The 26,698-nt window shown below is 38.6% G+C and overlaps 1 protein-coding gene across 1 annotated transcript in view; it reads right to left on the bottom strand.

Annotated features, from left to right (window-relative positions):
* pcdh11 (protocadherin 11) overlaps positions 1-26,698 on the bottom strand; it is a 120,656-nt gene that overhangs the window by 7,718 nt on the left and 86,240 nt on the right. The window lies entirely within an intron of this gene.

Here is a 26,698-nt window from a genome sequence, read left to right as displayed (position 1 = left end):
ACATCTTGATGAGCATCACATTAAGGTCTGCACACATCACGATTCAGCTTATTATTTCAGCATGCACAAACTCATTATTGCTAATTAAAAGGATAATTGCATGCATCTAGGACATTAAATTCCTCAAACAGCCATCAGGAAGGTGGACGAGGCCCCTGACTCATCCTACAGTGTTAATTGGAGCAGTCTTTTGATTTTTTTAGCCTGAAATGTATATGTATGAAAGTGTACTGTCAAATGAAAGCTTTATTTCATCCTGCAGACTGTCTCCATGTAAGTATGGTTACGGCCATAATTAAATTATATGAACTATTGAACTGAAGTTTTTTTTTTTCTTTCTTTTATTTTATTCTGATACATGGGCAGGTTACTATCAGTAATGTAAAGTGCAGAGTATATTTACTCAAGTATGGTACTTAAGTAAAAATACCAGGTAACTGAGCATCTGTCAGCTCCCTTCTTGAGTTTTAGCAGCTGGTTAACTTTTAAATTACAATGTTTCAAGTTCAACTTCCTGTCAAATGGAAAAACTTGTATCTTCATATTTAGCAAGCTTTGAATTTTCTGGTCAACAGAAGGACTGGTCACAACGCTAAAAAGAGCTCATGAAAAATTAACTTCTTAGAGATGGGTGGTTCTTAAAAAGACAGCAATGCATCAAACATATGATGATCTTACTAAATGATTCTCTGCAGGTTACACATTAATGCAGCTAAAAAATCAGTTATGATTGTTAAACACTTACATTCTCACAGAGAATACTTTTACTTTTGATACTTGAAGAAAATTTTGCTGATAATATTTAAAGTGATGCTTTGAATGACAGAGTTTTACTTGGCGTGGAGTACAGAATCTTAGAAAGCTCCATAGCTAGCTTTTTTTCTTGTGCAAAGGTTCATGCATACTCCAGATTGTAACTATGCCAAGAAAATAAACCTTTCATTACCACATGCAATTCTGCCCCTTTCACTGTCAATTAATTTGGACTCAACAGGTTTAATGGTAAAAAAAAAATAATGAAGAGGCTTATATTCAGCTGTATGAGATGTTTAAAATGGAGAACATTGATCAAGAGTTACTGAACAATCATGGAGAACTACTACAGTTATCGTGAGTGCAAAAGTATTATCATTGTCATATTATGTTCTTGTCTGAATAGGAGATGAATGAGATGAGACTGAGAGGGAGGGGAAAAAAAGACACAGAGGGTACATGAGCATGTGTCTCGTTCCTGGAGGGAGACCGACAGACAGAAACACAAGAATATGGAAGATCCTTTCAAACAAATAGAATCTCAGTAGAAATAATTGGGTTTGTAATTACTTTATCACTTCACTCGGCCTTATACTCACTCCAAAAGTGCAATCTGAATAAGCAAATGGCTGGTCATTAATAATAATAGCGCTATTAAAACCCCTTGGTGTTGCGCTGAAAAGAGAGCTGCCATTACTTTCATCACAGTTCTGGCAATCATCATTTGAAGAAGAGACTAATATCTCTCTTTCACAGAATTACAAATATGAGACAGCAGGCTTAAATGCTTCATGCATTTCACCATCCTTGCTGTTTCTCTGGGCTCATACTTGTGATGCTGATTTATGACTGATTCATAGTTTTGATGATGTGTACTTATACGTCGATTCATCCATTGAAGATATTACAAAACCTGTGAGATTTCCACATGAATGGATGAATATATATAAATATATGCAGTACTTACTAGACCTGCATACAGATTATTTTCACAATGAAATAAAAATATGCAGGCATGTAGACAAGGTCTGTGACTCTCTGTGTCTTTACCACAATGAGTCTGAAAATTAACTTTTCAATGCATGTCAAGTTTTCTTTACTTTCATCAGGAGAAGGTATGGTGTAGTGCAGTATTATCCCTATGGTGAAGGCAATAAGAGCTGTCACTGTCACTGCTGACAAGGACGTGGAGAAGCTGGAAAATATTCCATTGTTGCAGTAAAAGCTTGAGGTCAGAGGTGTCATGTTGGAAGCTGACACGTGTCTATAAGGAGCTGAAGCAGACAGCGACTGTAAAATTACAAACAAGATTTTATTGTAGAATGTGAATTCAAAAGAACTATCTCTGTATAGTCTGTCTTCATCTAATGACCATCTTCATCAGCGATCACATGGTCTAAGAGCAGCGTGCCAGTGAACTGTAATGAGTCACCAGCAATAAAGGTGGATTTTTCCACTGAAACATAAATTTCAGAGCAATGCTGTTCAGCGGCGATGTGAAGTGAGATAAAACAAGAAATGGCAAGGCCACTGCTTCTCTTTTTCAACCTTTAAAAGCAAATTGTGCCACATACAATGAATGGCCTTTTTTGAAAAAGACAATGTGACTCAGATAAGAGGGGAGTGAGGTTGTCCATATATACTCTAGACTAATTACTTTTGATGCATTTACTGAGACTCTGCTGAACACGGTGAGTCTCTGAGCCACATACGTATTTATCAGCACTTGTGGGACCTATACAGTTCCTCGCCTGTAATCCATCTAGCCTTGTCTACTCTCGACCCTTTTTGCTTTCCCAGTGTTTGACCCATTGTAACTGAAAGTAATTGCAGGCAGAAAACAACATCTAATGATTACTTTATCTGGGAGTCTGAGTGAGAGTGAAAAGTCACAGACAGGTACTTTCAACAAAAGGAGGAGGGCTTTTTGTTCCCGACACACAATTTCAGACAACAAAGAATATTATTGACTTGGTTGAGATTAGAACACCAAAACAAATGACAAAGCACAGGGAGAGGACAAAGTGCACAAAGAGAGAAAGGATCTCTTGAACAACACAGTGCCAAGCACTTTCTTCTTTCTTTTTGTTACTATTGATTAAAAGTATGTTGCAGGTTAAAGAAGTCGTTTCTCCACTGAGAATAAACAACACCAACACAATGTACAGAATTAATTTAATGTAAATTCCTTTATCTTGGATTCACCTTTGTCGTCCAAGGGAAAAAAAAAACTCCTCAAATTGTTATATTGCCTCAGCATAAAATGTTTACAAAAAAGAAAGCCCCAGCATGAACAACTGCAATTGTGTGATCAACAGAGAGCACAGCTGGGGAGGTAGAACACAGAAACAGCTTTCTTCTTGACACTTGACTTTTTGTGTGTGACATTGGTTGATTACATCTCCTTCATTATGTCTGGACCACTATTGGTCCTCCCCTCCTGAAGACAAGATGCCGGTGTCACCATCAACACAATCAGGCCTGGCCAAATACCCAGCATGGGCCAGACAGATGAGAGGTGCAAACACCATAACAATCTGCAATCAACGCTCATCACCACAGTGACACACAGAGGAGGAAGTACAGGGTTTCTGTGGGGGGTCAAGCACAAGACATGCTCATGTTAATGCGCATGCAAGCTCTCTCTCTCTCTCTCTCTCTCACACACACACACACACACACATACACCTGTTCTCTAGATTTAAAATCTCAAACACAAGTCTGTGCTTGTGAATGGCTGGACGATACTGTGGATATGCTGACAAGGAAGCAATACATAAATGTATATTTATAAGATTTAAAAAAAGAAAAGAAGTGAATCTGCCTTAAAATTCATTGCACAAGGATGAATGGCTGAACGTTTCCATACTGTGTAGATAATGCGACATCTGGGAAATGAAAATAAAGAGAGTGGAATGAAAAGGAAGTGAAAATATTTTAGAAGAATTAAAAAAGAAAGGAAAATAGACTGATTAGGAGGGACCTGACAAAGCTGTCTGATATTTGCAAGGAGATTGGATTGTTCCAGCAGGAATACTATCTAAACAATCATAATTTTGTGGAAATTACTTTGATCTAAAAACGTAAATGTCACTTATGACACTTGAAGTTTTCCTTTTAAAATCAAATTAGAAGCTAATTTGAACCATAAGCGAGAAGAATTAGAGAAGAATTAAACCTGTTGCATTTGGAACCATCGTGCTACTGGATATTTTCAGAGATTAAAAAGAAAAAAAAAAAAACAACAAACAAACAAATAAATAAAAAATGAGGCCTCTGCTTCATATGATGGAAGAGAGACTGGAGAGACAAACTGTACAGCAGCTGCCACTGTGCTACATCCTGTGTCATGTAACAAGCAAATTCATCACACTGACCCATTGCCCCCAATTATTATGGAAAACAAGAATGAATCAAATTAACATTGAAGAAGCTCTTGGATCTGGCAGCCTGTCTGTGTAGCCGATGGCTTCAGCAGGAGAGGGTAATAAACAAGGTGCCACTGCATATGCTATATATCTTGCAGTCATTGATGATTAGCTCTGTTTTCCTTTAGCCATACATTACTGTTATTGCCTCCATGGCCAGGCAGATACGAAGTGGATACAAAGGCATTGTGAAACCCATCTTTCAGTGGATAACTGGCAGGTTGAAAACCACTCAGCACCAGCGGCGGCATGATATCGATGCATGAGTGATCTGGGCATGCTGAAAATTGTAATCTCTTATATGGCAGACCTGAGAGGAAGACCTGCTGTACAGTTTTTGTTGTGTTTTCTGAGGGTGTGTGTTTATTGAGCAGTGAGATATTTCTAACTGAAATCATTCAGTGTAGTCACAAAAAAGAAGTGTTCAGATGTCAACAGCTCATGTCCTGGTGCTTTATCCTGCTAGGCAATCCTGAAAATGTGTAATCTTTATGAGGTTTGAGCATCAGGAGTCGACATTCATGCTACCCTGCTTTTCTGTTTCCTTTTCTTTCCCCATCTTCAAAATATTTTGAGGATAGCTTAGGCATGAATGCAGACTGTATACGGTATTAGTCACAGTCATTAGTACTAGGCAAACTTATATTTGCAATATCAGTGGGTAGTGCAGCATGGTAAAGGTTTTAGTATGAGGGGCAGACTCTCTCCAGATCCCCCTGTGCATGTACACTTTAAAGGTTTTCTTTTTCCGGAGTGCCACAGACCCTCCTCCAGGGACAACTATTAATTTTTCACTGAAACCTCCCCTGAATAATGAATTCTGTCCTATTTATACGCTGTGATAAGTCCACTGAATGTCTAAAAAGGGGTTATCATGAAAAGGGTAAGGCTTTCAGAGAAAGACCTGTTCCTGCTTAACATGTTTAATTCATCCGCATCGCCATGTTTTTGAAAGCAGGGGAAAAGTCATATAATGTATCACTGGCAAACATGAAAGCAAACACAAGCGGGACAGTCAATAAATCACAGCTTTACTTTTACTGTTTTGATGTTGACTGTCACAATCCTACACCGAAATACCAGTCGCTGAAAGTTCAGATACAGTATATGCCTTTTACTCCTGCGGGCCTTGCTGACAGATATGCTCTCGCTAAAATCACAGAGGTACTCAGTGGCTTGTGTTAATGTTTCTGTCACTGCATACTTTATTTGGGGGTGAGCTGAGTGCAGGCATTGTCACTAACATTCACAACAGCGAGAGCGACAGATACAGATAGACACTCGGAGGGAGAGAGAGAGAGACAGAGAGAGTAAAATGGCAGTTGCTGGAACATAAGCAAAAAGGCATAAAGTGTAGCCCATAAATAATGCAATAAGACAGGAAAATATTTCAGAATATGTGAGAAGAAGAAAAAAAAATCAACACGGAACTGATAAAATATTCTTGATACTTAATAGATTTTGATACTTAAAATAGCTGTGGTGGCTTCAGCTTACCAGGATAGCAGAAGCCTCACTTCGCTGCTGTTTGCATCGGCACTTAAAGTTAAACAAACCATTCATTACAGTTTCACTCTCAGACCGTAAAACCATAAAAACTATTAGCCTCACATAAACACAATTAATTGGCATTGCAGCCAGTGTTACCAGTATCACAGTACTGTTAACTGTAGCACATAATAAAGATAGGTGGTGATCTATGAGTACTATAACTCAGGCATTTTTAAACGATGTATAAATGTAAGTGTAAATGTAATTATAACTGAATGTAATTAGGACATACTTAGGTAGGATTCAGCTCAGCATTATACTGACAAAGTGCATACAGATTTGTTATTGGATTATTGATCATAATAAAGAATCGAGCTTGGCTGCTTCCTAAAAATAATTACTTTTATTCCTGTTAATCATACATTGGACTAGGTTTGCCATCATTGTTTTACATCTGATCTGAATATATTATCTAACAGCACGTTTGGCTTATAAACGGTCTAAATCAAATCAAATCAAATCAAATCAAATAAAAAGTAGGTTCGCTGATTGTGTTCTGTCCATGATCACGAAGAGAATGCTCTTGTGGCAACAATGGCCCACAGAGGAGGAGACGGTGGAAATAGTCACAGAACTATTTTGCCCCTGAGACCACCAGCAACCCATTGACCTCAATGTCTTTTATGCTGTTTAGCCCAGAGCACTAACTATCAGATATTAACACCCCACATCTTTGATTTTGTGTGCCTGTCAGGCCCGGAGGACGCTTGTATATATTATCCCGAGGTGCCATCCTCTTTGTGTCAGTTGTTTCGTCCTCCTCTAACGCGACAAACACCCACAAAGAGGCAAGGGTATGTCACATTTCCTCTGTCTGGCATCTGGTATCGACTCTAATGTCGACATGTCTTAGTAGAGCCTGGGGATGGCATGGAGAGAGAGGCAGTTTTTAAAAAAAAACAAACAAAAAAAAAACCCCTAAATGTCACTAACATGTCCGGGTGTTTGCAGAATTGCGGGAGAAAATTGCCAGGGCTTCCTGGCTCGCAACCGCCACCAACACCACTGCTACAATGACATCACTATAGTCAATTTCATCCTGTAGTCTATTTCAAGCTGCTGTTTATGGGTGTGCACGTGCATGCCAGCGTGCACATGTGTGAGCAAGTGCGTGTATATGTGACAGGGAGAGGAACCAGCTCCCTCTCTATGTAATTCACTGTGTGAAGGTACCAATACCCATCTCTATGATAATTTCCTATTCACTATGAGCAAAGACAGAAACACTGATACAATTCATTTCCCCTTTATTAACTGGTGCGGAAATGTTGGGCCCTGCAGAAGTGACTTCTGAAGTCTTTCAGGGCAGAAGGGTGGCAGAGTTTGTTTTACGGGTGGGAGGAGAAAGCTGCTACTACAGGGTACATGATTTTGGGAGCCATGCTTTCATAATAACTTTGCCAGAGACAAGATGCTAAGTTTCCATGAACATTTAGTGGTCTTTCATGAGATCCTGGGTCAAAGCATGTCAGTTCCAACAACACAGTTGCCTTATCTGAGAAAATAATAAATTCGCTGGTCACCTCTCTGAGCCTCTGGCAATGTTTCAGTATCATATGTCTTGTTTACTTTACTTGTTTGAGTTTCATCTGTGACATCCAGAGTCAAGTCCAGTCAATCACAGTGACATTCAATTCAGTAGAATTGATGACTTGCCGCCAGTCTGCCATTTTTATCTGGTACTGATGCCCTCTTTATTTTTCATCATTCCCGACTCTTCCTCTCCTTCCTTCCTCTCCGCGCTGATATTGCTAATTATTTCAAACTATCAGGTAGACAGTTTCAATTTCAATTAAAGCCTGTCTTCTCCACTGACCTTGGGGTGGAGAGAAGGGTTGCGATCTCAGTCCTGAACAGTTATGGGTGCCATTTAAGAAGAAATTTCAACTCAATTTTAGCCAGATTTCAGAGAATACACACTGAGTTCACCCTTGTCAAGACAGTTGTGTGCTCAGCATATGTATTCAAGTAACATACTTAATGTGATAATTGAAAGAGGCCAAATTAAAGCTTCAAGGCATAACTGGCTCCTCTGATACACCCTAGGGTAGCTGTGAAGGACAGATTTACAGCCATATGCAGCTAATCTAGCTGTCTAGTATGGGTTGTGAATCTTAATGCACTGATGGTACAATGGCATATTGAGTATGTATTGAGGGTAGAGAACAAAAGAAACAAATGTCCACAAAGTAGCTGCACAATACCACACAGGAAAACGGAATAGCAGACCCTGCATAAATAAATAAATAAATAAATAAAGGGCACCATGTATGTAAGAAAAACAATTATGTGATATTGACAGCTAGTGCAATCAAAGGCTCCCCTGCCAGACTCAATGAGGTGCCAATCAACTGAGTGTCTCTGCCTCACGTTGCCACTGCTGCTCCTCCTGCCTTTCATTTTAGAGTCAGAGGAGATTCTTCCATGGTGAATCATCAGTCAATAGCTTAGAGCTGATGGTTAATGCTGATTGATGACATTCACCCTGCACCCTCCCCTCCCCAGCATTATCTGCAATAAACAGGCAGGGTGTTAGTCAAAATCAGGAGTGGAAATCAAGACAAAATGGCCAAGCTAGGTAAAGTTATTATTATTATTATTATGATTATTAATAGTAGTAGCAGTAGTATTTGTTGCAATAGTAGTAGTAAAAACCTATTTATGCATTGTTCCATGCTAGCTTTAAAGCCTCTGTCACCATATTTTGATGACTTTATTGTTTCTCTTTACAAGAAACTGGTTGCTCATCGAATGTTACTAAAGGTCATCCATGATTGATTCATGCTATAATTAAAATGAAGATGCTTTCTCCTCATTGTCCTATGAAATAATAACATGTATTAGAACGTCATTCAAAGCATGACATTAGCCAACACAATGTACAGGCACTGAAGAGCAATTTAGCACATGCGTGTAATTAAAGCGATTCTATCAAATGTGACATTTCTGTCAACACAATATTCTGCCTCACTCGATCTTTCCTTCACCTGTGGTGGCCTGCTTATAAACAGAATAAGGGAACAAGATCACTCCTCAGCAGCAAAAATGATCATATCTGTGGAAATACCTTAATGTGAATTTAAGTGAAACATGGCAATGGTGAGCTATAATAGGCACTTTCTAACCTAGAAATGTCAAGCAGGAGGAGGGAAACGGCAACAAAACATAGATATAATATTGAATCTGCTCGAAGTGTCACCCCTAGAAAGAAAATAACATCATTTTGTCTCCCTTCTTCTGTCTTCGCCTCCCCTCTCTCTTGATATTCTTTCTCTTGTAAGCATTTGTCTTGGTTTTTGTCTTGGGTTTTATTTTATTTTGTTTTGTTTTTTTTTCTAGGTTTCATTCTCATCTTGAAAGGATAAGTTTGGATATTCTGCTTTATTATTTAAAGCACAAGTTGGATCAGGCGTCTTCTCCTGCAAGTTGTCCATACAGCAAGAGAAAGGCATTAGGGGATACAGCCCAAAGAATATACTTTATTTTGTCAGTCATTCTTGGTTTCTTTCAGCAGGGTTTGTAACATTTCTTTCACATCCACCTTTACTTACAATGTTTCTTATTTACATACGCAGAACACAGAAGTCAGACTTGTGGAAGGTTGGGTGTTAACCAACCATCTCTTTGACAAGGAGATAAACTACTCTTCTAATTTGCAAGCATGTGACTCCATTTTCTATTCATAATTCATTATGTAAATATAATCAGACATCATATCTCTTCAAAGATAGCACGGAGACATTGAAAAAAACAACTTTGTGCAACAATTTAGAACGAGAGACCTTTAAACAAACTCTCTTCACAGCCAGGAATATGGCAGCTCCCTTTCCCTTCATTTCAATTGCTCTTTGATTCATATAGGACTTTAAAGAGCAAGGTGGGACAATTACCATTTTAAGTGGTTAACATGCCCCAGCTGGTATTCTTTCCATTCTCATCCGAAATATTGTTCATTTTCACTATTAAACATGTCGAGAGCACTTCTCTGGCTTCGCTTGGCTATATTGTACATCGTAGCCACAAGTAGTGATAAACAGACCGAAAGCTTCAAAATCCAAAGTGGCAAGAGGGGAATAATCATTAAGAAACAGCTTTTCAAGAAACACTTTCCCGTCAAAAACAATTATCAAGAACTGAAATGCTATAAGGAACAATCACAATGATATTCCATATACGACACTTAACTCCCTGTCTGTTCCTCGTTCAGTCTGCACTTCACAGAGAACACAACAAAGAATTGTAAACTCTACTGGCAGAAGAAGAAAGGGTATTAATTTTTCAACTTAGGAAACTGTAAACTGAAAATACCTGTGAAGTGGATAATTCTGTCTGGGGGAGACGTGTATTTTCCCCTTCCTTGTGTCAACACAACTTCTTTTGAGGTGTGCAGCGATGTCTGTATGGGCCTGATAAGTCTCTTATTCTCAGCAAAGAGTAATTTGCAAAATGCAGACGGCTGTACACAGACTCTCCACATTGTTAATTAAATCATTCTGCCTTTGATGTTTCCTCAGGTTTTAATGGGAAAATAACAAAATTAAATAGGATGCTGTCTTCCCTCCTTATGAAAAGAATGATCCATTGATGGTGCATTAATTATTGAAGCTGAAATAGTGTAAATAAATTAACCATAAATAAAACTGCATGACTTCCCACTGAAAGCAAAGTATTGTTTTTTCCTTAAAGCTGTCAAAGCGCTGGCATGTGAAAGCAGTCATATTATTCACAGTTATTTGCACAGTATACTTGTTGCCAAATGAACATTGACCATATGGTCAGGACATAACCAAAAGGTGTGTCTTACATGAATGCAATATTCTTTTTCCTTGTCAAAAATTTATTTAAAACAAGATATTAGTCGACAATGTTAGAAAAGCAAATTCATAATGAAATGTGAAAAGAAAGAGAGTTTGCTGAGTTGAGGAGGTGGTTTGGAGCCCGATGAATGTGATTATGTTCACCAGAATACACCTGTCAGCCTTTTCTCCCCTCCTGCAACCTGCCTCTTAATTTGATCAATAAAGATGAGTTTCTTTCCATAATGAAATTCACACTCAATCACAAGTTTGTCAATGACCACCATGAAAGGTCAAGCAATAAAAGGAGATTTTGTTTTGACAAAAAAAAAAAAAAAAAAAAAAAGGCTGCCCAGCTAGTTCACTCTGCTCAACATGGGGCTGCTAAACAACTGTCTTGCTGAAAAGTATGACGCCATCCATTTTGTTTAGTCAATAACTTCCTGGGCCACGACTATGCTGGCAGTATTACATGATGACCTTTGCACTAATCAATCCACTAACACTTCATGCTTAAAGAGTAAAGTCTGCAAATCAGGCGGGGAGAGTGTATTTTCCAAGCAGGGTCAACCTGATAACAGAGTACAGCCCCAAAGGTGTTAATGGCAGGCTGATTATCTGAGCGGTTAGTGTTTTTACTCTGACCTCTAATTACTTCCAAGGCTACTTTTTAAAAAAGCAATTATGAGTTGTGCCAAACTGTGGATCTCACTTTAACGGTCCAATACTTTTATTAATTCATTTGTTCTCATTTGTAAAATATCAGCAATAAGTCGATAAAAATTATGAATATAAAATTTAAATGCATTCACATCCTGTACAATGTGCCTCCATCTTCACAATCCATTCAAAATCAAATACATATTATAATTCACTTTAGCAGTAGTTAAATCCACTTAAATATATAACACATTAACACCTGTAATTGTTAAATAAAGTTAATGTATTAACTTGCAAGACATCAGAACAAAATGATCTGAAGATTGTTCAAGTACACCAAAATAATACACCACGTATTCATCTGTATTATTCATATGCAATATCTGTGTCATAAAAAGTTGTAAGTAAGTAATATTAAGCACATTATGTCAAGAGAGTACATAAGGAAGTCACAAACACTTCTGAATTCTCTTCTTTTATCCACCAGTAGAGGGCATATAGGCTCTCAGTGTCTCTTTTCACTGGTGCTGTACTGGAAACTTACTTAAGACCTCACTAATGCTGCAGCTAAGCCCCTTGATGTGCTATTTGGTTCTGAGGTACCTCTGCGGGGCTCTCTCTTGCAGTGTGTTACCAGCACTACCGCACGACATACATAAACCCCAACATCAAAAAAAATGTGCAACAGCTTTCTTTAGTGTTCACTTGTCAGAATGTGATTTTTTTTTCTTCCTCCTTGAACACTCCAATGCTTACAAAAGAGAAAAAGGGGGGGAAGAAAGAGGAAATCGGGTTATGTATTGTTTGTATAATTACTTTTTTTTGACTATCTATCTATCTATCTTTACCAGCCTCACACTAACGACGAGGTTTAGTGTCATTTAATTAACATGCGTCAGTCTGAAATAGTAAGAGCTGCAGGTGAGGTCAGATTATTTTAAGATATCCTGCAAGATTGTAAAGCTGTGAGGTGCCTGCTTAAGTGATGAGTCCTGCTTCTGTCTAGCCACAGATGTCCAAAAACAACTTGACAGCGTGGCCCCACAGACAGGCCCAAGATTAATGATTTGTGACAGCTCCAACAAGCCAGGATATGAACAGTCATCCTGCAGCCATTACATAAGTAGAAACAGCTGTTGTTTCAGCAGAGGCTTTGATTTCTTACTGTACCCGCTCCTCATAGAAGCGTGGCAGGAGAGTGGACCCCCTGTCACATACAAATAGACTGAACAATATTGTGGAGGCAGCAGGTTTTGTGGAGAGAGCGAGTGAGTGGCTGCAGCACTGGCTGCAATTTTAGTGGAGCTGGATAAAGTAACGTTCTCTTGTCCACTCTTTCTTGTAGCCCTAAAATATTGAGACATCACTGAAACAACTAACTGTGTCTATGTAGTTCATTCTGATGACTTTGGAGACTCCTGCCAGTGCCTGTTGTGTAATTATAATAGCCTGAATTATGTTTGGCGGGTTATTCTGCAGCAAAGACTATGTTGTGATTAGCATGGGCATGAATGGAGCTAGATTAAACCCAGTTGGAGAACATAATGAAGGAACTCCAATTAGACACAACATTATTCCTTTTCTATTTGATTCAGAGAACACTGCCTTGTTCCGCCACAATAGGATTTAGATAGTCCCATTGTAATGAAAGCCTGTTTTGAAACCTGGTGAATGTATAGAACAAGACGAACCACTTTGTTTCAATGGGACAAAAGACAGGCAAGGCATGTTTTTTTTTCTTTCTAACAATTACTGTTGCTTACTATTTCTAAAGCTTTTCTTTTTAGATCACCCCAAACAGCCGTACAGAGGGGCTTTGAATAGGTGACCTGAAAATAGCCTGGAGATTGCTTTGAGTGAAGGTACAAACAGCAGACTGAATCCTTTTTTGAATGACCATTTAATGTCTTGTTATAACATCACTCTTTTATTGTGAGCTTTCATTGTGATTCAGAAAAAGTGCGACTAGTCAGAACTTTCATTGAACAAAAAAATTAATTTAGTGTTTAACAATTAGCAACTTATCGCAAAATTGCAAAAAAAAAAAAAAAAATGGTTTGGGAACTCCTGCCTCATTTTAAATATTACTTTGTGAAATTGTGATATACAGCAGTACAACAAGTGAAAACATATTTCTCAGAAAAACTACACAACACGTCCTTAAAAACAATTAACGATTCTTCCCCCATTCACCTTTTGTATAATTCCACATCAGGCTTACAAGATGTCAGTGTCTGGGTTTGCATGTCTGCTTGCACTGTCCTTGCTTAGGATTCAGCAGATGGAACCATTGGATGGAGGTTATCAGCCATCCCATTCCCCTCTGGACTGTAATTCGTTGTCGACAATGTGCTACGGACCCTAAAGGCCTGCCATCTGCTTACTTTCGCTCCTTCCAAAGGTGAGAAATTTCAAACCACCACCTGGTTGATGTTTTAGCCACGCAGGACACCTAGTCACAAGTGCCAGTGTACATACTGTGTAAAAATAGAATGTTCATATACATGTAGTAAATAAATTGTGAATTTATTTAGTCATCAAAATTGTATGTTGTATAAGTAGAGAAAGGGAAAGCTTGAAGATTACCACTTTAAGCACTTTAAGGTTAACAACAAATAATTTAGTTTTAGTGTTTAATGAAATTCTCTGTTTAATGAGATTTAAGTCTCTCTTGTCATTCGACCTTTTGCTATGCACATAATTACCAATCTTACAAAAAAGTCCATCATTTTTGATAGCACAGAACAAAATTATTATGTTTGCAAAAGCAAAGAAGGATTAAAATGAAGCAAGTATAAAATTATACAAAATAATAAAATACGCTTAGCAAGTCAGTGTGATTGTTTTATTTCTTTTTGAGTGTATTTGTGTGACCACATTTGTGACTGGGCATTAGGGTTAACAAATAATACAATAACCTGATCTGTCTGAGAAGTGCTGCCTCTTGTACAGTACATTATATTTCCTTGTAAAGTAGAAAATGTGCCCTCATAGATGGTAATTACCATAGCCCAAAATATATTAAGAATGAGCTGGTTAGCAACACAAAAACACATTTAAAAACACTTTAGGAATATGGGTATGTTACAGTTGTTTATTCAGCTGGTGGACAAATGACCGCATAAAAAGAAAGAGCATACTACCAGTACATTTCTGCAGTCTCAGCAGTATGGACTAGAGACAGAAACAGAAAATTTCAATAGCTCTGAGTTGCTGCCAAGATTTTTAAATCAAACAATAGCATCCAATAGCAAAAGTCCTAACTGAAGCTGCCAATTCTGAATACAGCTCATTAAGCAAATGATATGCGAGGATATACCGATCACAGTTACGGTAAAGTTGAGGCATTTCCCATCGGAATGCCATGTCACTTTTCTTTTTGCTAAGTTAAGCAGATGTAAAATGTGTAGAAAACAGAGAAGTGACTTTACAGATACATGTTGTCCCTTGTGTCTCTTTATACTTAGATATTGGTCTTCTATCCCAAGATTCCTACCTAACCCTCCATACATCATCAAATTGATCTAGGGAGGAAGATTTAAGCCTGAGCTCGAAGACAGAAATCTTGTTCCAAGGTCAGGGTAGTAGGAGGCAAAGGTCATGGGTCACTTGTCTCTTCACACCTGCCCTTGATGTATCCCCAGCCCTACTCCCTGAGGGCCCGAGAGATTCTTATTCTGCTGATGAGTTAAACCTGCTTGAGCCATAGAAATCCACAGGATTTCTACCAGCCATGTGTAGGACAGCAATCGCACTACTTAGCTACATCAATCAATGTCCACGCAACATGGGCTCAGCATGTAGCAGCTGTAGCCGATTCACGACGTCCAAAGTTTGACCGGCCAACTAAAGTTCATCGTGCAAAAACTTGAGGTAATTCATCATGAGATAGATTTATTTGAAGAAACTTTGACTCTGGATGGGTACATGGATTCCTCAGGAGGCACTGTCTCATTACACTAAATCACTCATTCCCTTGATGCATAGGTAAGGGGAGTGGTAAACTGTGTTGCTATACAATACGACTGGGGGTTGCTAAGTATAGTACATGCAGCCCATAAAAGATGTGGACAGAAGGTATCTTCTGGGCGCTCAGAGAAATACCATGCATTAAATGGAGCGGAAAACTTTCTCTTTTTTTTGTGGAAACATGGCATTATGTATGCATGTGGGGATGTTTGTTAAAAACCCTTGTCTGCTGTCAGGCTTCACCTCCTTTCCCCTAAGCTCGGAGAAGAAAACGTAAGCTGTTTACAAATACAGTATGACAGGTTGGGTACTGCTAACTTAAGTTTTCATGTCAAAACCTGTCAGTGACATTTAACAAGAAGAAAAAAGCATGTCATATCTAAAATGCTTCAGGAAAAAAAGACCCAACCAACTGACATGTGGATGAAAATGGTACTTAACCTGGGTTGTACTAAAGCACATTTGTTCACAATACAAAGAGTTTAATTCTATACATATGATAATACGTTCTGGATGGAATGCAAACAACTTCATTGCATTATAATGATTGATTTTGTGTGTGGGTGAATTTAGTATAAGATATTGTAGGTGTCGTAGTGTAATTCCATGCCACAAATACTCGTTTCTCGTCCACCTATAGCAGAATGTATACATGAAAAATATTGAGTTGGTTAGAAAGGCTTCGGGCTGTTTTGAGTTCAGCTGGGAATAGGTTTTTTTCAAGGGCAGTGTGCAATCATGGAGCTGTGTTATTCCCTGTGATTGCCAGTCCACTGGCAAAATGCACAGACACACACACACACAAACCACACACATGCACGAGTGTGAAAATGCGACTTCACAACATCAACAAAATATTCAGGGGAAGATCAGAGTGAAGAGACATCAGACACTCAAGTCCAGGTAATATTACCATTTTTAGTGCATCAGTCGGCCTTTTCTAAGGCCCAGCAGTTGTGCTCCTTGCACTATGGATTAGCCATAGTCTGTAAAGTCTGTTGTCAAGGCAACATGATGGACATATATAAATAGAAATTAAGGGGCTTTTAGAGTTATGAGAAGTTTTTATAAACAACAATCATGGAGGAGAAAGTAGTGCTGGCTGTTTATGGATAACCGGAGCTATTTCAGTTTACCAACAGCAGGCCTGGAGGCAAATTAGAGCAGCACTTGAGATTTGTCCAGTCCATCACCCTCAGTCAGAGCAAGAGGAAATGCCCTCTACCTTTCATTTTTTTTTTTTTTATGCAGATCTTTTATGTTTCTATCTAGCAAAAAGAAAGAGCAGTGTTACTTTACTTCATGGCAATAAGCAAATAAATAAATTTTCAAAAACACCACACTGCTCTTTTTTTTAATTAAATTGTGGGTTTCAACAAGGTGCACCTTGTTTTCCAACTACTAAAATGCACTCGTCAAAACGTCTGACTGGGCCCTGAGGATTCAGTGCAGTCCTTTAAAATAAGCCAGTGCCCATGTGGCTGCCCATGGCTCCAGCCCTCCTGCGACCCTGCATAGATAAGCAGTATAGAAATGGATGTCCCATACTATTTTGTCACACCAATATCTGCAAAACAACCAAGGTGTTATTTATTAGTTATTGTACACTGGGACATTTCTGCTACATGTTTATGTGAGCACAGATTATAGCTGTCTTTGGTAATACTAAAGATCACTGCACTAAAATTTAAATAATCATTTACAACTTTTCCTGTATATACGCAACACAGCAGTCTGTGATTTTTCATTTCTGTTATCTCATGAATTTACTCTGTTGCTTAATTGTGGTTTTCAGATTAATCCTTTAATAACTTTCAGATTAAGTTATTATTTGTCAGGTTTTTAATTTTCCTAACTTGTGTGTGTATATTTTGCTTGCCTGCAGTGCTTTTGTAGGTTTAGTAATGAAAGGGAAAGAGATTAACTCATCAACTTTGGATAATAATGAAACATTGTGATAGCACAACATGTTCTCCTCCTGTTACAGCCACTGTATTTGAAATCAGGAAAGAATACACGCTATCATTTCATTACTGTCTCTCTCTCCTTGTCTTGTTGTTATTTATTTCTTCGACTCTAAGGGCATTGCCAGTATAATGGCTAACATACAATGAACAAAACAGTGGTTTTAAGAAAACTCATCATAATTGAGCCTGAGATAAGAAACTGTTCTTCCATCACTGCAAGCAGCAGCGAAAAGTCAGGGAGCAAGTCAAGGCAGATCACGAACTCAGTTGTAGAGAGAAATATTTGTTTTCCACTATAACTTATAGTATCAACCAAGTTTGTTATTCGAGAACTCATGGAGCAGCTTATCAGGGCAAAGTATTAGAGAACGATACAAATGTGCAGCCTGGACTGTGGGTGTAGAATGGCTTCGAGCTTGTTCAAATAGCCTGGTCAAGTTATGTCGGATTTTAACAGCCATTTCCACAGATTGACCTCTCTGGTATTCTGAAGGCCCATAAAGCCTGATTCATCACCCTTGCTGCTTGCAGAGGGCATGCAAAAGGCAGGGAAAGAGCAGTGTTCAGGTATGCTAAAATCATCCATGATGGAATCTGTCAGCTCGGCAAATGGCTCCCTTTCGCCCTTCTGCCTCGTGTGTTTTATCAGCAGAAGGAGTTGATGACAGAAAGTCTATTGAACTCTGACTGTCTCTCCATACAAATGACTTCCTTCTCTTGAGCAACGTTTTTGTTTGTACAGAGCTTGATTATCAGTCAATGTGGGTCCTGGCTAGACATAAAGAACTAAGAAAGTGATACTTGTCAAGAGGTTCAGCCCCCTTGTTTGGTGGGAGCAGCCCTGTTTACCTCATATCACCTCTGCTTCATTACCTTCTCTCTAGTAATCATAATTATATTGGCAAATTCTATTTGTTGCAAGGCTGGTGACAACCCTTGAGAATGAAAAATACAATTTGATAATTTGCTGCTGCAAACACATCTTCAAGCACAGCAGGATTTGAGGGCAGAAAACAACGGGTGGGCTTTAGCAGCATTACGAATGCTATTGGATCATTTTTTGAGTGACACATAACAAGCTCAGAGGCCCAGTGAAGTTTTCCCCTGATGGATACAAAATGCTTTATGCTCGTTAACAGGGATGTTTATTCCTGACATTGAACAACATTAACTCCTGATTATAAGGAGATATTACCGACACAGTGAATTTGTTATCAATGGAGTTTAAAAAACTTTATATGATGGTTTTGGTTAATCGATATCAGAGCCTGGCAATGTTTTGACACATATATGAAATATTAATCAGTCATCTTCTCTCTTAAGATCCATTTTGTTTTCTTTCCAGATTTTTTACCCTGCAGGTACTCTGATATGTACTGCAAGTATAATTGTTGTTGATAACAAAGAAAAGCCTCAAAAGTTATAGGAGCCCAAGGATTTCTTTCCTTTTTTTCCTGGAAGTCTACCCCTGTGCTGCTGAGGTGGAAAATGGAGAGTTGGATTTGGGCATGCTGAGTGCTAAGTTGCCTCCTTACATTTTGTTTCCCTCCACTCGCCCCATTTCATATTGATGAGCTCTGCAGCAATTCAAATTGCATGTCTTCTTTAAACATTTAACTAGCAAAGAGAGCAATCACACTCTTTGCTCAAATCCTGCCTCTGTTAAAAAATGCAAATCTTGCTGTAAGAGGAAAATCAGAAAGAGGTACCTGAAGAAGTTCAGATTTTAATTCTAATTGCAGCTAGTCTTTGTCTCACATGTATGACCAGGACACAGTAGTTCAAAAATGTTCCCACTCTACATAGAATCCACTATGTAGTTCAGCTTCCACTGAGGATCAATATTGACTTGAACTTGTAATTTCAATATATATAACTGCAACTTGCTCTCAAGGATTTCCCATACTAAACAGCAACAACAGTGTAAAATGATAAAGCAGGATGCCTCTCTGATATTTGCGATGCCGTACATGGAGAGAACACTGACACTTTTCTGAAAGAAAGTGTACACAGTTAAGTTTTAGGTCTCCTTTTCCAAATCGAAATTTATATGAATAGTTTTAAAAAAATGAAAAAAAAAAATATTGTTATTATTATATTATTGTTTTTATTTAAATAGAAAAAAATGAAGAGTTCCAATTATTTTCCACTGACATGACATGACAGCATTAGCTCAGTCCTTTTAAAATACACAGAGGTTACAACAATGTGCCAAGGCTGATCGTGTCAGATGGAGAAAACAGAGTATGTCAAAGCCAGAGTATTACACAACACAGTGAATGTTGTAGGTGCTTTTGATATAAGTTGGCAGAACTTGCTTGAGGGATAAGCAGTAAATTTTGTAACTCATATGAAAGGAAGTAAATTGGTGAAGTAACTAAATTGGTAAGGTCTATTTTTTTTTCCAATCTTGGCTTTTATAATGCTCATTCTGGAAGCTCCCAAGGAAGCTGCTTAAAAATGATAATCCGGTAGAGGAAAGGAGAATCTCCACAGACCTGCCTCAAGCCTGCTTTCAACCCTATTAAGAAATATTATGCAGCCTTCCAAAGAAACCTAAACTCAAGTCTTAAACTCTGCTGGCTGCATGTCTTCCCCTGGCCTCATCCTCTCTGGTTGCCTGATTAAAATGAAAATCTCAAAACACCTATCAGATAATTAATTGGTAACGAAAGATTTCTTTCACAGACTTTCAATATAATAATGAATACAAATCAATTACAAAACATTATTTTTTTCTGTTTTGAATTTTATATAATTGATAACATTCGCAATAATCCAGCAACCCATGTTCCCAGTTTTGGGGACATTCGCCTTAGCTCTCGAGACAAAACTGACAGCAAAAAGTCTAAAAGTTGTTTTTGGTCCTTTATGTAATTCCAGCAAGGTGAAAAATACAGGTCTTAGGTTACTCACACTACCAAATCCCAAAACAGCACTGCATAGAAGAGTGTGCTAACAGGCTTCAAGCTATATACGTGTGGCTACCCCAGGGAAACACGGGGCACTTCATTTCTTTACCTGTAGCAAACACCCCTTAGTGGCTCACAAAGCACTGCAGATGTGTGCTTTAATTTTTTGCATAAAAGAAGTACACAGCTCTTCCTTCACTGAATCACCTTCCTCTCAGATGTTTTGAACAAGAACGATTACAAGCACATTTCGAAGTTAGCTGTCCTCTTTTTTCATCAGTGCTGTGGCACAAATTTGCAGGTCCTGTACATAGTACATGGTTATGGGCCTTTCTTTTTCTGTAAAGATGCAACAGGTATGAAAAGGTATTAAAGCATCTCTTTGAGAAGGTGAAGACACACAGTAAGGATCCTCATATGTCAGAGTTTACAGCAAGTATGCTTAGACGAGTATACTTCTCAGCAACCGGAAGGATTCAAAATTTGAATTACTGTATTAAAATAACAATGTTCTGAGCTTGTTTTAAGTTATGCACTATGGGTAGGTAAAGCTAGTGCCCCCAGACAGTGAGTGTGACTTGGGTGCTATCCAGCTTCACACAGTCAGTGATAGATTGTGGAATTCATCAGTATGAGCCCTTGTTTTAAAATCAGTGCTTTGTCATTATTCACCAAGGTTGAAATTCACTTGCAGCGCTCAAAGACTTCTTTGAAGACGGTCTCGCTTGTGTCATATATGTTAATTTGTCTGGTGATTAATTTGTTGGCTACTTGAGCTGGTATCACCTAACTCATTCAGATAGACATAGTGCATGTGTGTGTTTCTGTGGGTCATAAAGAGAGACAATGAGAGAGAGAGAGGGGCCGACCATGCAATGCAATCATACTTGGCCTGCATCCACTCCCAATGTAATGGTAAAAGCAGCATGCAAGCATGACTCTCATGAGAAAACAGAGAAAGATGAGAAAATAAGTGGGTCTGGCACAAGGCGTGAGGGGCAGGACTGGCGAAGAGAACCTCACTGAAATCAATGCACTTCTCAAGGCTTGCTTTGGTGGGATATCGAACACCAGAAAGTGTGCTGTGGTGGTAAATGACGGGCTAAAAGCTGGCCCTATCTGAGTTTGATTATATCATTCCCAGGGCAGTCTTCGTCATCAGATCTTGTGAGATAAGTATCATAATAGTTGTGTATTTTTGCTGTTACAGTAAATGCAACCCAAATTGTCGGCCATTATAACGCTTGTCTCCCAAGATAGCAGGAATGATACATCACTGTTGTTCTGGTGTTAAAGAAGCTAATTGTGCTATCAGTCCCTGAGAAAATTCAAGTTGGCCTTTAAAGCAGTTGCCATGGATATTAAAATAATTACAGCAAACAGCACTCACTAAAACCAACACTGTGTTATATTTTCAGTCTGACCTCCATTTACTGTAAGTTTCAAATCCTGATTTGTTTAATTTGGAAGAGCGAAGACCATTGTGTAAAAAGCCCTTACGCTTCAAGAAACAATGTGGCAAAGTTGTTCATTGGTTAAAAGTTAGTGAATTTGCAGTTATTCTTATTATAATTTGGTCATGGCAGAAGAACACTAGTCTTTCCTGCTTGACTGATATCATGAAAAGACGAGTTAGCGGCAGCATAAGCAGAGGATCTCAAAATTACACAAAAATTACTACCAGGCAATAAAATGAATGAAAAAGAATGAATATTTAATTTAAAAAAAATTAACCTGCTCTTTTATCTGACTTTTATGGTAACATTTTAGTAGGTCACACGCAGAAATATGTCTGCGTCACACTGGGTCTTCTGATGTATGCAAATCAGTCTGTCATGTCAGGCGGTTCTACCAGCTCTTTCACTATTGCCAGAAGTCTACAATTTCATAAATGTCAAAGTTTGTTTTCTTTTGTTTTTTGTCGGGGGGGGTGGCACAGCCTTCAACACAAGTAAGTGAAAAGAAAGAACAATTCAAGATCCTTTGCTGCATATATTCAAATGCTCTTTATTTTCCAAATTACTGTGGAGGTCCGATTACTGCCTTAAATTGGCCAAAACTACACTCATCTATAAATGTTTACATAACCAAGCTGCTGAGGTTCTTTGTGACATGTTGAAACCTTTAGGGGCTTTCGGCTCAATTACCAGGGGCGCTGCTGTGGGAAACTGCAAAGTGCTCTGTCACAAAACCTCCTTCACACAGACAGCTTTTTTTTTCTACAAAAGGGATCAACATATGGGATCCCTTACTCACACAACACAAAATTGACTATAATTGGGACCACTTTAAATACAAAATGGAACACATTTCTGAAAAGCAACCAGCCATGATGGAATCATAAGCGACCTCGACTCTCCGGCTGCTGCGTATCTCTTTATCTCTTGTTTTTTCATTTTCTTCAGTTTCCCACATATGTTTTATTTTTAAAGTCATGAACATTTCAGCATAAGTTATGATTTAATAATATTACACCGTATACATTAATGCAAATATATCATACATTAAACATTTAGTTTAATTGTGCACCAGGTAAATGTGCAAGCATACTTGACAGAGTTTCAGTTACTGTCAACCATTCATAAAAAATTAAATCATTTTAAATCATGGCTTATTCATTATTTTCTGCCACCAGGCACAAAATGTAGCCATCAACACCCTGGCATTTTTACACTCGAGCTTCCACAAAAATGAAGCAAATGATAAAATAACTGAAACATAATAGAACTTTTTCAGAGTCCTCAGGGGACAGTCCAACATTTCAATGTCATATCCACTTTATATAGTGTATCAATATGATTTTGGTAATGTAATATAAAGCAGCGTGGGTCTAGATAGGGGGAGGAAAAAGTCACATTTACAAACTGTGTCCTCGTTTGTTAGTGGCACGGCACCTCAATTACCCAGTGAGCAGGTTTTTATTTATTCATGCAGACAAAGTCACATATTCATGAGGATTAACCCAAAACTCGCTCATAGACTGGCAGGCACAGATTGCATATTTTACCATACGAGGAATAGCTGACGCGTTTACCCTCAGAAGATTGAGAGAAAGCAAGATGAGAGAAGGAGGAATGGCTGAGTGAGCTTTTGGGTCACTGCATGGTCAGTTTCACTAACTTTATTCTGATTTGTGTTTTCAAGAATATATAAGAGGGTATTATGAATAATATGTGTGCAGTCGAGAGTGTTCTTTCATGGGAGAAATGAAAGAACATATGGCACATCACAGAAGATCAGAAATAATGTAACACTTTGTGTTTGTAACTCTGCTGTTTTTCCCCAGAAATATGACCATCGTATCTAAACCTTCCTATTTGAAAGAAAATATTGCCTGAACAAATCCTGATACAACATCCACATCCACTTCGACATCCGCATTCACAAACAAGCTTGGAAAGAAAACAGACAACGTATGCATCAATTCCCGAAACAAAACAAAACAAAAAAAATAAAGTCCTACAGTAGTACGCTGAATGCCAACAAAATAAATTCCCCTTGGATCAAATGGACTCTCGACGGAAAATATCAAATCATCCTAATAGCCAAACTTCTCTTCAGAAATTGTTAGGGAAATCCTCTGTCCCCTGTCATATTACCCACATTTATCAGGATGCAGCATAGCCATTACGTCTGGGGGTTTATCAAATTATCTGCTTGCAGAATGGCTGAAAAGGGACACATTACAACCAGCCGACTTTGTCTGAGCTGCTGCAAAGCAATATTCCGGGATGCTGCAGCAACCAAAAGCAAATTATGGTGAACATAACGCAGAGTTCAGTGGAGCGTTAACAGAATGGATGGCCCTATCCTGATTTTCTATCTGTTGGGACAGATGTCCCTAAGTCCCTGTGACTCGTGAGGTGGACGGCCCTGTAAGCAATGGCAGATGCTGCAAAGGTAAGACAGATGGATTTTGCTAGGGCTCTGTGAAAATATGCACATTTTTCATTTTGGACAAATTAATATTAATCATTTACAACACAACACTGATAACTGTAATGCCTAACTAGAAATTATAAAAGAACAAAACTTTTAATCCTTAAGGCTGGAACTGTTAAATGTACAATATATCGGTATGGGAGCGCAAATCTTGAGAACAACCAGAGGCTAGTACTTATTTGCCCTTACGACCTTTGAGTCAAAACACTGAAGCCAGTCCAGTAAACTGCAGCACAGAAAAACTGTAGTTTGTACCCAATGTACGGTCTTTTGTCAGTAACAGTGAAGATAAAGCACAGTAAAAATAGGTCTGCTGCTCTGAGCAAAATAAAACAATATAACAATAGAGAAGACATCCATTCACTTATGATTGTCTTTCTGTCCGCAGTTGCAGTGTGAGTGCTGAACACGTGGGTGTGTAAGTATGTTAAAGTAAATGAGCGCCTGCTTGAAAACATGCTGGAATGTGTCTGCTGCACATGTGATTATGTACGCGCGCACGCCTGTTTTATCCAAATCCAGGCAGCTGCTGACAAGCGGCCCAAAATCAGTATTTCAGAAACACCAAGCCTTTTAATACACTGTGATATCAAGCTCTCATTGTTGGGTAATTGCCACTGATGGAGAAAAAAAAAAAGAACAATATTTCATTCAACACAATCTGTGGTAAGCTGAAATCAATGAGGCTGAATAGTGTATTAAAATTTGATCGGATCAGTGACGAGCAACAATGACAACAAACACGGAGCAGACAAAGCCTCCCAGTGCTTTAAATGTTGTTCAGTGTGGCCAGGATAATGGCAGCTTATTGATTCCCTTTGAATTATTCCAACCCCAACTTTTTCAGTGCTTTAATTTTGGAAAAAAAAGGCAGTGACACTATGTGAGTCGAGTATTGGAATGTTTTCATGTTGGGCTGCTGTGTATATATTTGATCTCTTGCAGCAGGAGAAGCACTCTGAAGCAGGATCAGCGAGTGGAGGCTTTCAAAAGACCCTTAGGTTTTCAGTGGTAGTGTTTTGTGTTTGAGATTTATGATCTTAACTGTAGTTGTTCAATGTGGGAGGTTTGTTGAGCTAGATGCAGATCAAAGTCTGTGGGCATGTATGTGCTTGTGTATGCACGTTTTCTTTCTGTGCCGTGTGTGTGAAGTTATTGCATGCATTGCGCATCTGGAAAGATAATGGTGATTAATCAAGCAACAGAACAGCAAATAGGATTTTTATTTTTATTAATTTATTTTTTTCTTTATAGAACAAGAGCACATACACAGAAAGGGGAGAAAAGTAGGTCAGGCTTTAAGCTTTAAGTATGAAGCAGGACTTTGAAAGGGAACATTTTTTGCAACCTTTTTATTCTTTATTAAAACGAACAATTAGGACACAGTTAGTGTGTCTTTTTATGGAACAAAAATCTGTACGTATGTGTTTTCTATATTATACAGTGTACACAAAACTCTATTTGTTTTACTTTAAGATCAAAACTGTCCTAAATATTCCTGCATTTTCAGCAGCTGTCTCTTCTTTTTACTAACTCTTTAACTCTACTTTCCTTCATCTCAATATTTATCGTTTGTGCTTTTCTTCTCCACTATGCGTTTAGACAGGCATAAAACCAATAAAAGGTCCGAAAACGGACATTTTAAGAGAGCTTTTATACATCGCGTTTATTCAGCTCCTTCAAGTGTGATTTCATTCCATATTTCAGCCATATATTCAACATATAACTTAAAGTGTGAGAGGAGATTTTTCTATGGTGTGTTATATGGACTGTATTGCCTCAATCATCCTGTATACCACATGAGATAGAAGCCAGCAGGAGTCCCAGTGGCACCTCTGTCCACACCGCCATGTGTTGCATTAAGGCTGTATCATGGCATGGACCAGTGACTCCCAGATGTGACAGCAGGACTGATCATCAATTATTATACCTCAGTGGATCAAAATGAGCATATCGGCTCATCCCCAACATTCCCAGCGCTGGCCTGTGGCGACTGTGCAATGGCTTAGTGCACCTCCAGCCCCCCCCTCGTCCACCATCCTCTCTGCACCTGTGAGCTCAGCGACACCAGCCGGAGCCCTCACTGAGGGAGTGGGACATGCCTCGAGACAACATCTGCCTCCCCTTGGTGACCTGCCGAGTTAAGCCAACTGCAGAATCAAGGGCATGCTTGAAGAGGTCCCTGATTTTATCATAACAAAGACTTTGCTGCCGCTGCTGCCTCTAACTGGCTTCAGGAGACGTTCCAGTCTAGTTTCTGCTACCACTTTGAACTCTGTGTAACACTGTCTTTCATTGACTATCTTGCCATTCTGTCTAAAATGAACACCAAGGGATACATCCAAAGAATCCAAATTTATGTTGGTGAAGACATCAGCGATTACTTTGAAAATAGTTAGAGTGTATATTCTTCCATTTCTAAATGAAAGTGAAGCAAAAATACATGATTCTTGAGTTTTTACCACACATACAACAGCATAATTATTATATGTCAGTGCTTTCAGTATATATTGTACAAACAACAATGTTACTGAATAAGAATAAAATTCCCACAAACTATTCGAAATATGCCACTTCCTTTTGGTCACACAGTCCATGTTGTATGTTCACTTTCAGTTCTGTGAAGATTTAGCTGAATTAGTTGGAATGAGGGAGCCTCTGTGTGACAGATGTTAGACACTTGAAATCCAGTGGGACCCCTGGCTGAATGGAATCAGGAC

Source organism: Scatophagus argus, chromosome 12 (genome assembly GCF_020382885.2).
Source record: "Scatophagus argus isolate fScaArg1 chromosome 12, fScaArg1.pri, whole genome shotgun sequence".
Lineage (NCBI taxonomy): Eukaryota > Metazoa > Chordata > Actinopteri > Scatophagidae > Scatophagus > Scatophagus argus.
Note: the sequence above shows the minus strand (reverse complement) of the source record. Positions and strands in the feature narration are given on the sequence as shown.